At 34.7% G+C, this 12,559-nt stretch overlaps 1 long non-coding RNA gene across 1 annotated transcript; it reads left to right on the plus strand.

Moving 5' to 3' along the window:
• The first annotated feature begins 11,484 nt into the window (after positions 1 to 11,484).
• LOC136818054 (uncharacterized) lies at positions 11,485 to 12,356 on the plus strand. Its single transcript, XR_010848194.1, has 3 exons — positions 11,485 to 11,554; positions 11,720 to 11,767; positions 12,293 to 12,356. It is a non-coding gene; the product is annotated as an uncharacterized lncRNA (long non-coding RNA).
• The last annotated feature ends 203 nt before the right edge of the window (positions 12,357 to 12,559 follow it).

The following is a 12,559-nucleotide window of genomic DNA, read 5'->3' on the forward strand; positions in this document are numbered from 1 at the left end:
ACCAATTTCATCACCTTCTCATGAGTGTAGTTTTCTTTTGGGTGCAGGTTTGGGCCAAAAACTGGCCACAATAGGTTTTGAACTTTGTCTAAAGCTGCTTCAGTATGTCATAAATAGAATTTTATGTCCTAGAAGCCTCATTTCTGAGATAAAGGATTTTTGGTGTTTTTTTTTTAATTTTTTGGAAAAGTATACTAGATTTTTTTCAAGTGATTATCCCTCGAGATTCATCACCTTCAAAAAGTATTTGTCACTTTAAGCCATTTTTTGGTGAGTAAATTTTCATTTTGATCACTAATTTCGCAAAAGTTAATGTTCGCTAAAAACATTGTTTCCTCGAATTCGCTAAAGTAAATGTCGTAAATTTTGCGATTTTCTACCTTTAGATTGAGTACATTTTAAAACTATCCATCTATAGAGATAACTTTATTCATTTTGCCAAGTAGTAGGATCATTTTTAATATTGAAATAAAGATAATAAATTTAAACGATGTTTCAAAGCTTTCAAATCGTTCGAATTGGGGTTTTCAGAAAAAAAAACCGTTCATGGAGGGGGGGTGGAAGATATATAATTTTCAGGGGTATTGAAAAAAAAACCTGAAAAACTGCCATGCTATAAGGTGAATTTACCATGCCCATGGCTAAATTTTTGTGTCAAAGGGTGAAACACCTGTCCAGGGGGAGAAAAATCGTCATGTCCAGTGGTAAATCACTGAAAAAATAACAAATCCTCCACCTTCATGAACGGCTTTTTTTCTGAAAGAGCCCATTGTCTTATTTCCTTCCCTTCCTTCCTTCCTTCAGTTTTAATCAGCAACTGAACTGCTAAGTTAATTTTTGCTCCCACCATTTACAGACCCCAAGTCTATTTTTGTCCTAATTTGTGCTATTTTTTAGCCAAATCTATCATTTTACCAACTAAACGAATTTAGACAACTCAGCTGTAAAAAAATCCCTGTTTATACTCCACCCACCCCTGTACGCAAAGGTAAGCACAAAGAACACTTAGAACACCGAAAAAAAGAACAGCCAACCAGATTGGTTCTTACAAAAAAGAGTAAAAAAATCTACAGTGGTCAGTCACTTTGAAAGTTAATAGGGTTCGTCTACTGAATATGCTTTCTTCAGCAGAAGGACTATCAAAGATTTTTGGTACTGTATTTACTAACAACAAACAGTACCAGAAAATAAAGATCAAATGCAACCATTTTACCAAATACTTTATAAGCAACAAGACAGCTTTAGTGCTAGACCAAAAACTTTCTGACAAAGAGTTAATTTTAACTTTTCCGGTTCCGCGTATATTGCATTACGGACCGGATGATTTCCGTAGATGTTCAATTTTCCTGCACACTGATTGGTTGATTGATTCAGAAAATTTAAAATTTAACCAATGAGCGCTCAAGAAAGTGGTTAGAAAGTACACTCTATACGGTACGGGACGAAGACCTTCCAGTGAATTTTTAAAGAAGCTTCTGCAGTGCCAACGAAAGAGGTCGAAATTTTTGTTCAGACAAAATGGCATTTCACTTGGAACCTTGGATTACTGGTGGTTCACCTAGAAACAAACAGAAAAATGAGCTCTCGAAGAAAGTTTAGGTTGCCCAAATACGCACTCCTGAAATCTTTAAACAAGACATTGCAGAAAGAGGAGACAGGGATTTATTCCTGTAACGTAATTAATTGGACTAAAGGCTATGAAGAGGGCACCATCTTGGAAAAAGGCATAACACGCAGTGGACATGTTATTCAATTTGATGGTAAGTTTTCCTATGAAGGCACCCTGTAAGGGACTGATTTTTCTATATGCTGGTGTTTTTTTTTTCACCAGAACCATCAACTTTAGTAGACCTCCCATCTAGAACCTACTGTGCTTAATTATTGTGAAGGGGGGTACAATTCTCCATTTTTTCCACGAAATCACTTTTGACCCCACATGTCATGGCTTTTGTCCCAAAAGTGTGAAAAACCTTAATTTTCCTAGGGAAAATTTTTATCACCCCCCTTTATGATTCTACCGGGATGCCCAACCCTTCCCCGCCTACACTCTCCAGAACTGAAAAAAGCTTCCAGATATGGAAGGGGCCGTCCATATGGTATGTACGCAGTGAAGGGGGGGAGGGGGTTAAGCAAAAGCAAAGTGACATCTATTGTTTAAACGATGTCATTTCTATTGTTCTCTGCGTACAAGGGGGGAAGGATGTCAAATATTTGGAATTTTTAGTGTAATCTTTTGTGCTTAATTGTAGGGGGTCACTTTGCAATTTTTGGAAAAAAATCACCCCAATTTCACTTCATAATAACCCCCCATTTTATGAATTTTTTCCAAAAAAGTCTGAAAAAGTGCCAAAACCTTCATTTTCTTAGGGGTTTTTGGGAAAATCACGGCCCAAAAAATCACCCCAATATCATTTTTCCCCGAAGTACCAACCCTTCCTTCTTATTCCACCCCCTAAAGCACAAAAGAGTATGTACGATATGGACGACCCCAAAGAGTACAATACTTTCATATCTGGATGTTGATTAAACTGACTGGCAGTATAGAATTAATTTTTTTCTGCATAGATTGTGTTAAAACATTGCTGGAGACGGTGGAGAAAGAAATTTGGAACATCAAGGAGAAAAACAATAACACTCCAGTAACTGTAAGATTTGATAATTTACCCTAAGGGAAGAAATTTTCGCGGAAGAAATTTTCGCGGAAGAAATTTTCGCGGAATTTAATTTCGCGGAATTTAATTTCGCGATTATGGGTGTAAATCGCGAAATAAAATCCTGCGAAATACGATTTTTTTCAAATTTTTATAAATTTACCCCAAACTTGGTAATTTTAGGGCAAATTTTAGGGCAAAATATGACGGAGCCCGATTTCCGGAAAAAATTCATTTCCGGCCGAAAATGCCGGAAAAACAAGCTTTTTGGCATTTTCTGTAGATTTCATCATTAGTTTTTTCTGATTTTTTCCATAAAGATGCGCATTAGCAATGCTCAAAACATGGCCGAGACCGATTTGTAAGAAAAATTCTTTTCTGGCCGAAAATGCCGGAAATCGCCATTTTTGCAGATTTTCATCAGACTTTTTCCAATATTTATTTGCTTTTTTTCACATAAAAACGTTACTAATAACAATGCCAACCATCAAGCATGGTTCAACTGTCAATAAAACTGATTTTTGAAGCCGGAACTGTCTAAAAATCGCCAGAACAGCCGATTTTCGCCGGAAAAACCATATTTGTTGAATTTCTCAAGCTGTACTTACTTTAATTGTTTTCATGAAATTTTGCACACTGATGCAAATGGCAATACCTAAAATGTGACCAAGCCTGATTTTCGAAAAAATATTTTTCCGGCCGAAAATGCTGGAAATAATGTGGAAAAACCAGTTTTTTGCATTTTCTCGAGATTTCATCATTTTGTTTAATCCAATTTTTTGCACAAAAATGCGTATTAGCAATGCCAAAAACATTTCCGACCGAAAATGCCGGAAATTACATAGTCATCATTACAGCCTCAAATTTTTAAAATTGGTTTAAAACAGGATTCATTTTCCTTTTTTCTAAATGTGTATTCAGCTTTACAGGATTGTGAAAGTACACTCTTGTTCAACTTTACTAATTAGATCTCATTCATCTTTTTATTCAAGGATGCAGCGACTGCTGAATCCATAACAAAGAAAAACAATGGCAACGAGAAAGACAAAGGTGGAATCGAAAAAGACACAGTCAAAGATGGAAACGAGAAAGGCACAGTCAAAGATGCAAACATAACTAATAAGAGGAAAATTAAAAAAGTATGTACGCTCAAAATCAAAACTTTTATGTCAAATATTCTAAAAAATTTCTTATTTTTTTGAAATTAGTTTAAAACAGCATTCATTTTTCTTTTTTCTAAATGTGTATTCAGCCTTACAAGATTAAGAAACTACACTCTTGTTCAACTTTACTAATTAAGATCTCATTCATCTTTTTATTCAAGGACACAACGACTGCTGAATCCATAACAAAGGAAAACAATGACAACGAAAAAGGCACAGTCAAAGACGGAAACGTAACTAAAAGGAGGAAAATTCAAAAAGTATGTACGCTCAAAATCAAAACGTTTATGTCAAAATCTTTGTACTTTCACAAGGAAGATTTGCTTGTTTTATATTCCATTACCCATTTTTAAGGGAATTTCAGTGTGGTATTTGACTGGTAAGCAGTCAAAGCACTCAGTATTTACCAAGCCTGAAAAGCGCAAAAACCTGATGCAAAGAATGTAAAATTTATTTAGTAAAAAAGGTCTTATTTTTTTTTTCTAAATGTGTGAAGTAGTGTGAAAACACACTCTCTTTCGAATTTACTAATTAGCTCTCATTGATTTTTAAATTCAAGGATACAACGACTGCCGAGGCTATTGGAGAGAAGGGCAAGTCTGGGAATGACGACATGAGCCATCCTGAACCATCCACCTCGTACCAAGAGTATGAAGAGCGAGTCAGTGAATTCATTCAGTACAAGCAAGATCGCAGAGCTTTGAAGCACCAATCACAACTACACCTAACAAAATCTACACAGACTGAGCTAACATTATTCAAAAATGAAAACGATTTTTATCATTCAGAACCCAAGATTTTAGGATTTAAAGCCACAATGGACAGATTGGGAGAAACAATCAGTACATTTCAAACAAGGATGAAATAAATAAATGATGCACTTCAACAGCAACAACAGTTGTTGCAAACTGAAAAAGAAATACTCATGCAACAGCAATCAAACTCCCTAGAACTTGTACAACAAAAACAAGAAATGCGAATCCTACAACAACAGCCGCAACAGCCACAACAGCCGCAACATTCACTAATCAACGATTCTAATAATTCTTTAGACTCGTCTACAGATATTTTGGACAAGGTGCTTGTCACCATTGATACTTTAAGCGGACATTCATCACAATCATCACAATCATTAGAAGCGTCCCCTTTGGAATTATCAAATTCAAATCAAATTTCAACAGTCGACCAACGACTCATTTCCCCATTGGAAAATACTCTTCCTGGTGGGCACACGACATCAGTGGAGGGCAAGGATCCATCAAAAGAGATGTTATATCTCATAATATCGCATTTTAGTGAAAAGGAAATCCTTGAATCGAACTTAAGTGGATTGAAGGGAAAACTCAAACTTGATGAGAGAAAGGTAAACCAGATTAGACGAACTTTAAAGGGTATGTTTGGGGATAAAATAGTAAGCTTTTGGAAAAACGTGGAAAGCCAGGTTACCACTGAATTGAAGAACCACAGAACAAAGCTCCGGAGAATCATGAGAAAGCAACGAAAACAAAAGAGTCAGTAAACTAAGGTGTGGATGGCTTTTTCTTTACTATCTTGGCTAAGGGGAAATAGAACTCTGGTTTAAAAGTCTGCTCTTTGTTAAAATTCTGACTAAGGATTAACTGTTTGTCAATTATGCTTAAAATAAATTCCTAATTGACTAAAGAATTTATACCTTATAATGACTGACTTGATTGTTTTAGTTGTTTAGCCATGTTCAGGCCAAGCTTTGTAAAAACAGGACATAATTTTCGAGTAAAAATCTGCAAAATCATTTATCCAACTGATTTTAGAAAAACTACAAGAAGATGAAAATTCTTTGTTCAATTTTTCCTCATACAAAATATTTTCGCTGTTTACTGGGCACACTGCTACTACTTTTAATGATAGCTGTCTGGTCTGGATTGAGTTGAACCTTTCATTTAATCTTACTAGAAATCCTGATTTTTAAATCCCCCCTTCGGAGTGATGGCTTATGACAGAATCATGAGATGCTTCTATAATGTCCAATAAAAATGGTTTTGCCTGAAAATCCAACCATTGTTTTGCATATTTTGAAAAAAAAATTGAGAAATTAAGATTACGATATTATACAATATTTCTGATATTTATTAGAGAAAAACTGAAAAATTCTAATTTTAATAGTAATTATTTATTTCTTTTATTTATTATTGATGTAGATTTTTCATTAAATTTTATGTAATTTTTTCCATACGTATAGTACTGAATCAATTTCAAATTCAAATTTTAAGATGAACCTGTCTGAACCTGTGCTGTGACTTCAACGTGACTGTCAATTTCAAGCACTCTATCTAACAACCTTCTAATTTGGTTTTTATGCCTTCTTATTGAAGTCTTTGTCTTGATTGAAAATCCAACTTTATTAGATAATTTGAATTACAAAGTCATCTATTCTATTATATTTATTAGAAAAAAACAAAAAATTCTTGTTCCAATTGTACTTATTTATTCATTAATGTAGACTTTTTAAAATTTGATATAAATTTGTTCTATACATCTTTTACAATTTTTCCATGAACCTGTTGGAGGTTGAAGGATCTTTCTCCATATTTTGGCAGTTTGAATCTTTTAATTGTTCCATTTATACCAATTATATTTTCGTCATATATATTTTAATCTTATCTCTAAAAATAACTTTATAGTTAGGGATAGGAATTTATTTCATATAACTTGAATAAAGAAACCAAACGCCCAATTATCTATCTCCAACTCTCTGTTGTACGAATTAATTCCCACAACCTTAAGAGAAGGAGTTTGCCTAAAATATTCGCCAAGTTTTTCAAAATTTCTCCCCTCCAAATTTAAATTTATAGGTCATTCGCTGAGTTTGATTCTGGCCAAATTTAATTTGTTTCAATTTAGTATCGATTTCTAAAAAAATCCGACCCATTCGCCAAAATTAATTCTCGCCAAATTTAGAAATTTTATTCACTCGCAAAAATAAATTCTGCCAGATTGCACTAAAATTGGCACTTATTCTAGGCCAATTTCTCTGGCTGGTTTGCACCCGAAAAATTGTTGTGCGAAATCTTTCAGTTTTGCTGTGAATATGTGAGATAACCAGTGAAGAATGTTTTTTCTTCATAAATAAAACATCAACTTACATTATGATTCGGGGAAGTCTTTCAAACACCAAACATCAGTTAGATCTGGTTAGATAGAACAATATAAAAGCCTGATAAAAGAATTGAACTCTACATTTTCCTTGCTTGGAAAATGGTCAACCAGACCCAGACATTGTAAACATGCTTTCCGCTAAGTTGAACTGGTTTCTTACATGTAACACACGCTGTTTCAACTTCAATCGTGAACTCAAGGTCTGGATCTGGTGATAAAATAAAAGGGGATTTATGTTGTCAATTTGAATAATGCTAAGCGTGGCTAGTAGACGAGTTGCCACTTTCATGGTAAAGGAGGTTGATACCGCACTTTATGCTCTACTTTCAAAAATGCCAAAGTTACAAAAAGTTAAAAAATCTAAACATAACTTTGTCGCTATGGAAAGTTGAACAGATTTATGGAAGTACATTTTAGAGAAATTTCTTCTATATATTTTTTGAGAAATCTAGAGACCTCCTTTACCCTTAAATATAATGTTTTAGGTAAAAAAAATCATCATAACATTTTGTCTACCACAGGATTCGAACCCAGACTTAGCACTACTTATAGTTAATGAGACACAACTTTAAAAAGGACAGGACAGGTCTCAAGAATTAAGAAAAAGTTTTTGTCCACTAGTCTTTATGTAGATTATTTTTGTACTAGATAAACTTGTATATAGCTATAGGAGTTAATCAACTAGAGAAGGGAGAAGATGGCTGTAATACTGACAAACTTGCAACTTACTTGTTAAAAATTGATCCATTAACGCATCCATTAAAATATAGAAGAATAAACATCTCTCTCTCTTCAATTTATAAGAAAATGTATTTGAAGAACTAAATCCAAACAAATATTGATTTGCATACAAAAACTGTGAAAATACTTGACTGATTTCCTGCTTTGTTCACTTCTGGCTGTCTAAATTTTTTTCTTGTTGACCTTTGTACCAAAACAAAAACAGATTCCCTTACCTGGCGTTTGTTTATGTTTCTCTTCCAATCTCCAACGCTCAACGCCTACCATTTTTAATATCCTCACGGGATCTCCACCGTTTGGTTTGTTTTGATTTCGTAGGCAGATTTGCCATGTAGCTTCACACACAGCAGACAACAAGAGCAAACAAGCCGTCCGAGACCGACGGCACCCTCCACCGTTTGGTTCCGTATTTTGTAAAGCTCGTCAAAGTGTAACTCACCAAGAAACAATATGAATTTTTGGTTTTTGGTGAGGTACTCGCTAGTTTTGTCACTAAAAGTTATCGATAAGACCAAAAACTATCGATACTAACAAAATACTTATCGTTACAATTTATCGCTAAAGGTTATCGATAAAAACCGAAAAAAATATTTGTCAACGAAAATCTATCGATACCAAGAAAATATTTATCGTTACAATTTATCGCTGAACCTTAACGATAAAATGTATCGTTAAGATCAAATCGATAACTATTAAAAAATTAGCGATAGAAATCATCGATGTATCGCTATTTCATCGCTATCGATAAGTTTCTGAAAACGAAAGTGATCCTTTTCCCATGGAAGGTCACATTTAACCTTAGAAACACAAGTAGGCTCTTGAAATTGAGGAAAATGTTCTCTGAATTGAGGACAAGTTCTCTGATCTCCAGGTTCTTGTGGGAAAAACCTTTGATGTCATGACCATAGCAGAATCGAAACTCTATGAGTCTTTTCCTAGTGCTGATTTTAATATACAGGGCTATCAATTTCCTCCTTTTCGTATAGACTGTACATCAAACAGTGGAGGCCTCTTAACATATGTGAAAAGTGGCATTCCTACACGTCACTTGACCAATTTTAAAATTGACCCTGCTCTGCACATTCTTCCTTTAGAAATAAGGCTTAGGAAAGACAAAATTTTGGTATTTAATATTTATAGGCCAGATAGAATTAACATAGATTTATTTTTTAATACTTTATCTAATGCTATACACTTTTAGGAAGTAGATTATCACAACATCATAGTCATTGGTGATTTTAACCCTGAGCATACTGACCCCAAGGTATCACGTTTCCTTGAATTGAGTGACATGTCGAATGTCATGAAAGCAAAAACTTGTTTTAAATTCAAAAGGGGTACGTGTATCGACCCTATCTTGACAAACTCAAAAAACACCATAAAAAATACGGGAACAGTAGAAACGGGGTTAAGTGATTTCCATAGACTTATTTATACAATGCTTAAGATAAAGTATACTAAGTTACCACCCACAGTTATCAAATATCGAAAGTATAAAAATTTCAATGAGGATCTCTTTCTATATGAGCTAGATTATTGTGTCTCTAGAAATAATATTGAAAATTATGATGAATTTGAAAATATTTTTCGATATTTTATTAGGAGTACCCCAAGGGTCTATTCTTGGGCCATTACTTTTTAATATATTTATAAACGATCTATTTTATATCATAAATGAAATTTTAAATTTTGCAGATGATTATACTTTATCTTCTTCTGGATCTAACTTGGATGAAGTTAGCGCAAACCTTTTACACCAACTAAGCATTGTTCCTGATTGGTTTAAGCATAACTCAATGGTTGCAAACCCTTCTAAGTTTCAACTAATTTACCCCGGTACCTTTAACGCCGATGTTTCTCTTCCTGTTGGTAAAAGCCACATTAAGAACGTTGACGTTGTGAAACTTCTGGGTATAAAAATCGATGCAAAATTATCATTTATTCCTCACGTCACCGAACTTTGTAAAAAATCTAGCCAAAAAGTAAGGGCATTGAGAATGGTGAGACATTTTGTATCCGAAGATCAAGCAAAGCTTCTTTTAAATTCCTATATTCTCTCAACATTCAACTACTGTCAATTAGTTTGAATGTTTTGCGGTAAAGGGGGTAGCAGCCTTATTGAGAAATGCCACCACAGAGCTCTATGTGCTTTGAAAAATAAAACCATCTCTAACTATGAGAACTTATTAACTGACTGTAATGCGGTGAGTATTCATACCCGTAAGTATTTTAATCTACTCATGGTCTTGGACCACGTATCATGCATGACAGCATTGCAGTCACGTTATAAGCTCCGTTCTGGTCATACTCTTTCTCTTCCTCTCTATAAAAAATACAATAGTACCCTTGGTGTAAACACATTTGACTTTAGAGTTGTTTTAACCTGGAACAAACTACCATCTTCGGTCGCTTGAAAATTTAGACGCCTTTAAAAATGCTCTAAAAGATGTTTCACCTATCTGCACAGAAGCAGCCGCCAGCGGAACTTTTCGATATATCTGTTCTTTTTTTCCAGGAGAGAAAATTTAACAAATAAATCTTGTAACCATGTCCTTTCGGAACACCTGCTTAGAATCCAGGAGTCGGCTACAAAATATCTGTTCACAAAATCCAGGATCATGTTCCAGAAAAACCACCTCAAATTTTCCAGCACCCCCTTGGTCGTAAATCCAGGAGCAAGTAATCAAATAACACATCAAATTTTCCAGGAGCCTCAAAATACCGATTTTGTAAAAATTTCGCGGATTGGTTATTTTGTTAATTTTGGCGGGAACTTAATTTTGCGGTTTTAGACCCAGATCTACCTTAAGAAAAGAAATTTTGGCGAATTGCCTGAAAAATTCGCCAAAATTAGATAATTTTGTCATTCGCCAAATTTGATTTACCTTCGGTAAAGTCTTTATTTTTCCTAAAAGTGCTATGTGTTTACCCTTTTTCAGCTAAAATATTAAACAAAGTCATTCGCCCAAATTAATTCTCGCCAAATTTAGAAATATTCTTGAATTGCCAAAATAAATTCCGCTAAAATTTCTTTTCTCAAGGTAATACAGATTTAAGACACGCGAATCTATCAAATTGAAGGTTCCTGGGCTAATTACTCTTTGCTTTATTCGGATTAAATTACGCAAGCCAAAAAAGTCGTGAAAGCTTTTGGTTTTAATTTCGCGAGTCAAGATTTTTGAAAATTTTAGCGAATAAGCCTGAAGCTTAAAATGGCCATTTTTTGTCACGTACGGACACTTTCATGGATTTTTTGCCTAAAATTATCCAAATTTAGCGGAACTTAGACAGATTTTTTTAGTACGAAGAGCACTCGAAATACCGGCAATTTCTCCCCCATATACCGCAATACCGTGGAAAATAATCTTCAAATACCGTCACCGACAATTTTTAGGTTTTATTTTAGGCCTATTTCGCAAGGATAGGTATTTCAACTGCAATAATTGTTGATGAAATAAGGAGCAAGGAATACCCTGCTGAAAATTTCATTTTTCAACTGTTATTATTATCTCATTATTATATCAGAAGAACGTTCTAATTTCGATGTGCAATTAACATAGAGGAGGTGAAGTTTAGTGACTGAGGAGGGGCAACAATGGTTTGTGCCAACGGGAGCATGATAACGAGATTTGACTGAACATTCAAAATTGGATAAAAACAGAGAGCTGCCTTCTCATCAAAAGCACAACACCTAAAAACTTCAAAGAAACCGAATACTTTTTTGAGAAGACCCCACTCATAGGGGTGGATGGAATAAAGACAGAAAAGTACACATTGAGTTTTAATTATTTGCTCAAGAAGCAGAAATTTCAAGCCTAAAGGCTCAAGAAGCAGAAATTTCAAGCCTAAAGGCTCAATTAGCCGGTGAGTATTTTTATTTACGGCTGTGCAAGTCAAAAGAAGATTTTTGCAAGATTTGCAATCAACTAAATTTTACAATTCCTTCTGCAAGTGAAATCTTTTTTCCAATATTATTTGAAACATTTGCATCTCTACTGAAAGGATAATTTAATTTGTTTTATTTTTCAGAGTTGAAAGCAAAGAAAACCAGGATTCATCCCGTGGAGCAATGCATCGGTAAGTGAAACTTATACTCCAATATGACAGGAAAATATGGAAGCTCCAGGACATTTCGTTTTTCAAAATTACGTAAGCTAAGGGACCATTCAAAAATCATTTTAAAAGAGGCTATTAGCCAAAATTGATATTTTTAATTTTTGCCTGTTATCTGCTGGCTGGGCGTGCCCCTAAGCTCCAACCTTTCACAGGCAAAAGTCAAAAATATCAATTTTGGCTTTTCTTTTAATGATTTTCAAGCTTTTTCTTTGTCCGCCTAAGCAAAAGCATATTACCATATACTACCGGGCCACTTAATTGCGCCATCCAGTCTATCAAAAAGCTTTAAGTGGACCCCGGGCTAGTTTGCTTGTAACAAACCTGTTAACGAGAAGCTTTTTTGATACATAAGCCGCTGCACTAAACGGTTTATAATTTGTTTTAACATAGCATGAATGTGTGCTAAAATGAGTTGGTCTAAATATGGACATGTCTGGTTTTGAATTAATCTAAACTTAGATTAATCATACTATTTTTTTATTAAAGAACCTACGTATCGCGAATTCCTTTACGACGTCAGGGAGCACGGGACCAATGACAACTTCGACCAGGCGTTTGGTTGCTGGGTTCGTGGGCTTGGTTTGTCCAAGCCCCGACCTCGCCCAAACAATAATTCGAGGAATAAATAATTGTGGACCAGATAAATTGCGGACCGAACCGTGGGTCGGGGCTATTTTTTCATGGTCCCTATCTCGAATAACAGGAGATCAAAGTCTGGACTTCGAAATTTCCTTGGACAAAATAACTTCCTGA

The sequence above is a fragment of the Clytia hemisphaerica genome, unplaced genomic scaffold (assembly GCF_902728285.1).
Source record: "Clytia hemisphaerica strain Z4C2 unplaced genomic scaffold, Clytia hemisphaerica genome assembly, whole genome shotgun sequence".
NCBI classification, from domain to species: domain Eukaryota; kingdom Metazoa; phylum Cnidaria; class Hydrozoa; order Leptothecata; family Clytiidae; genus Clytia; species Clytia hemisphaerica.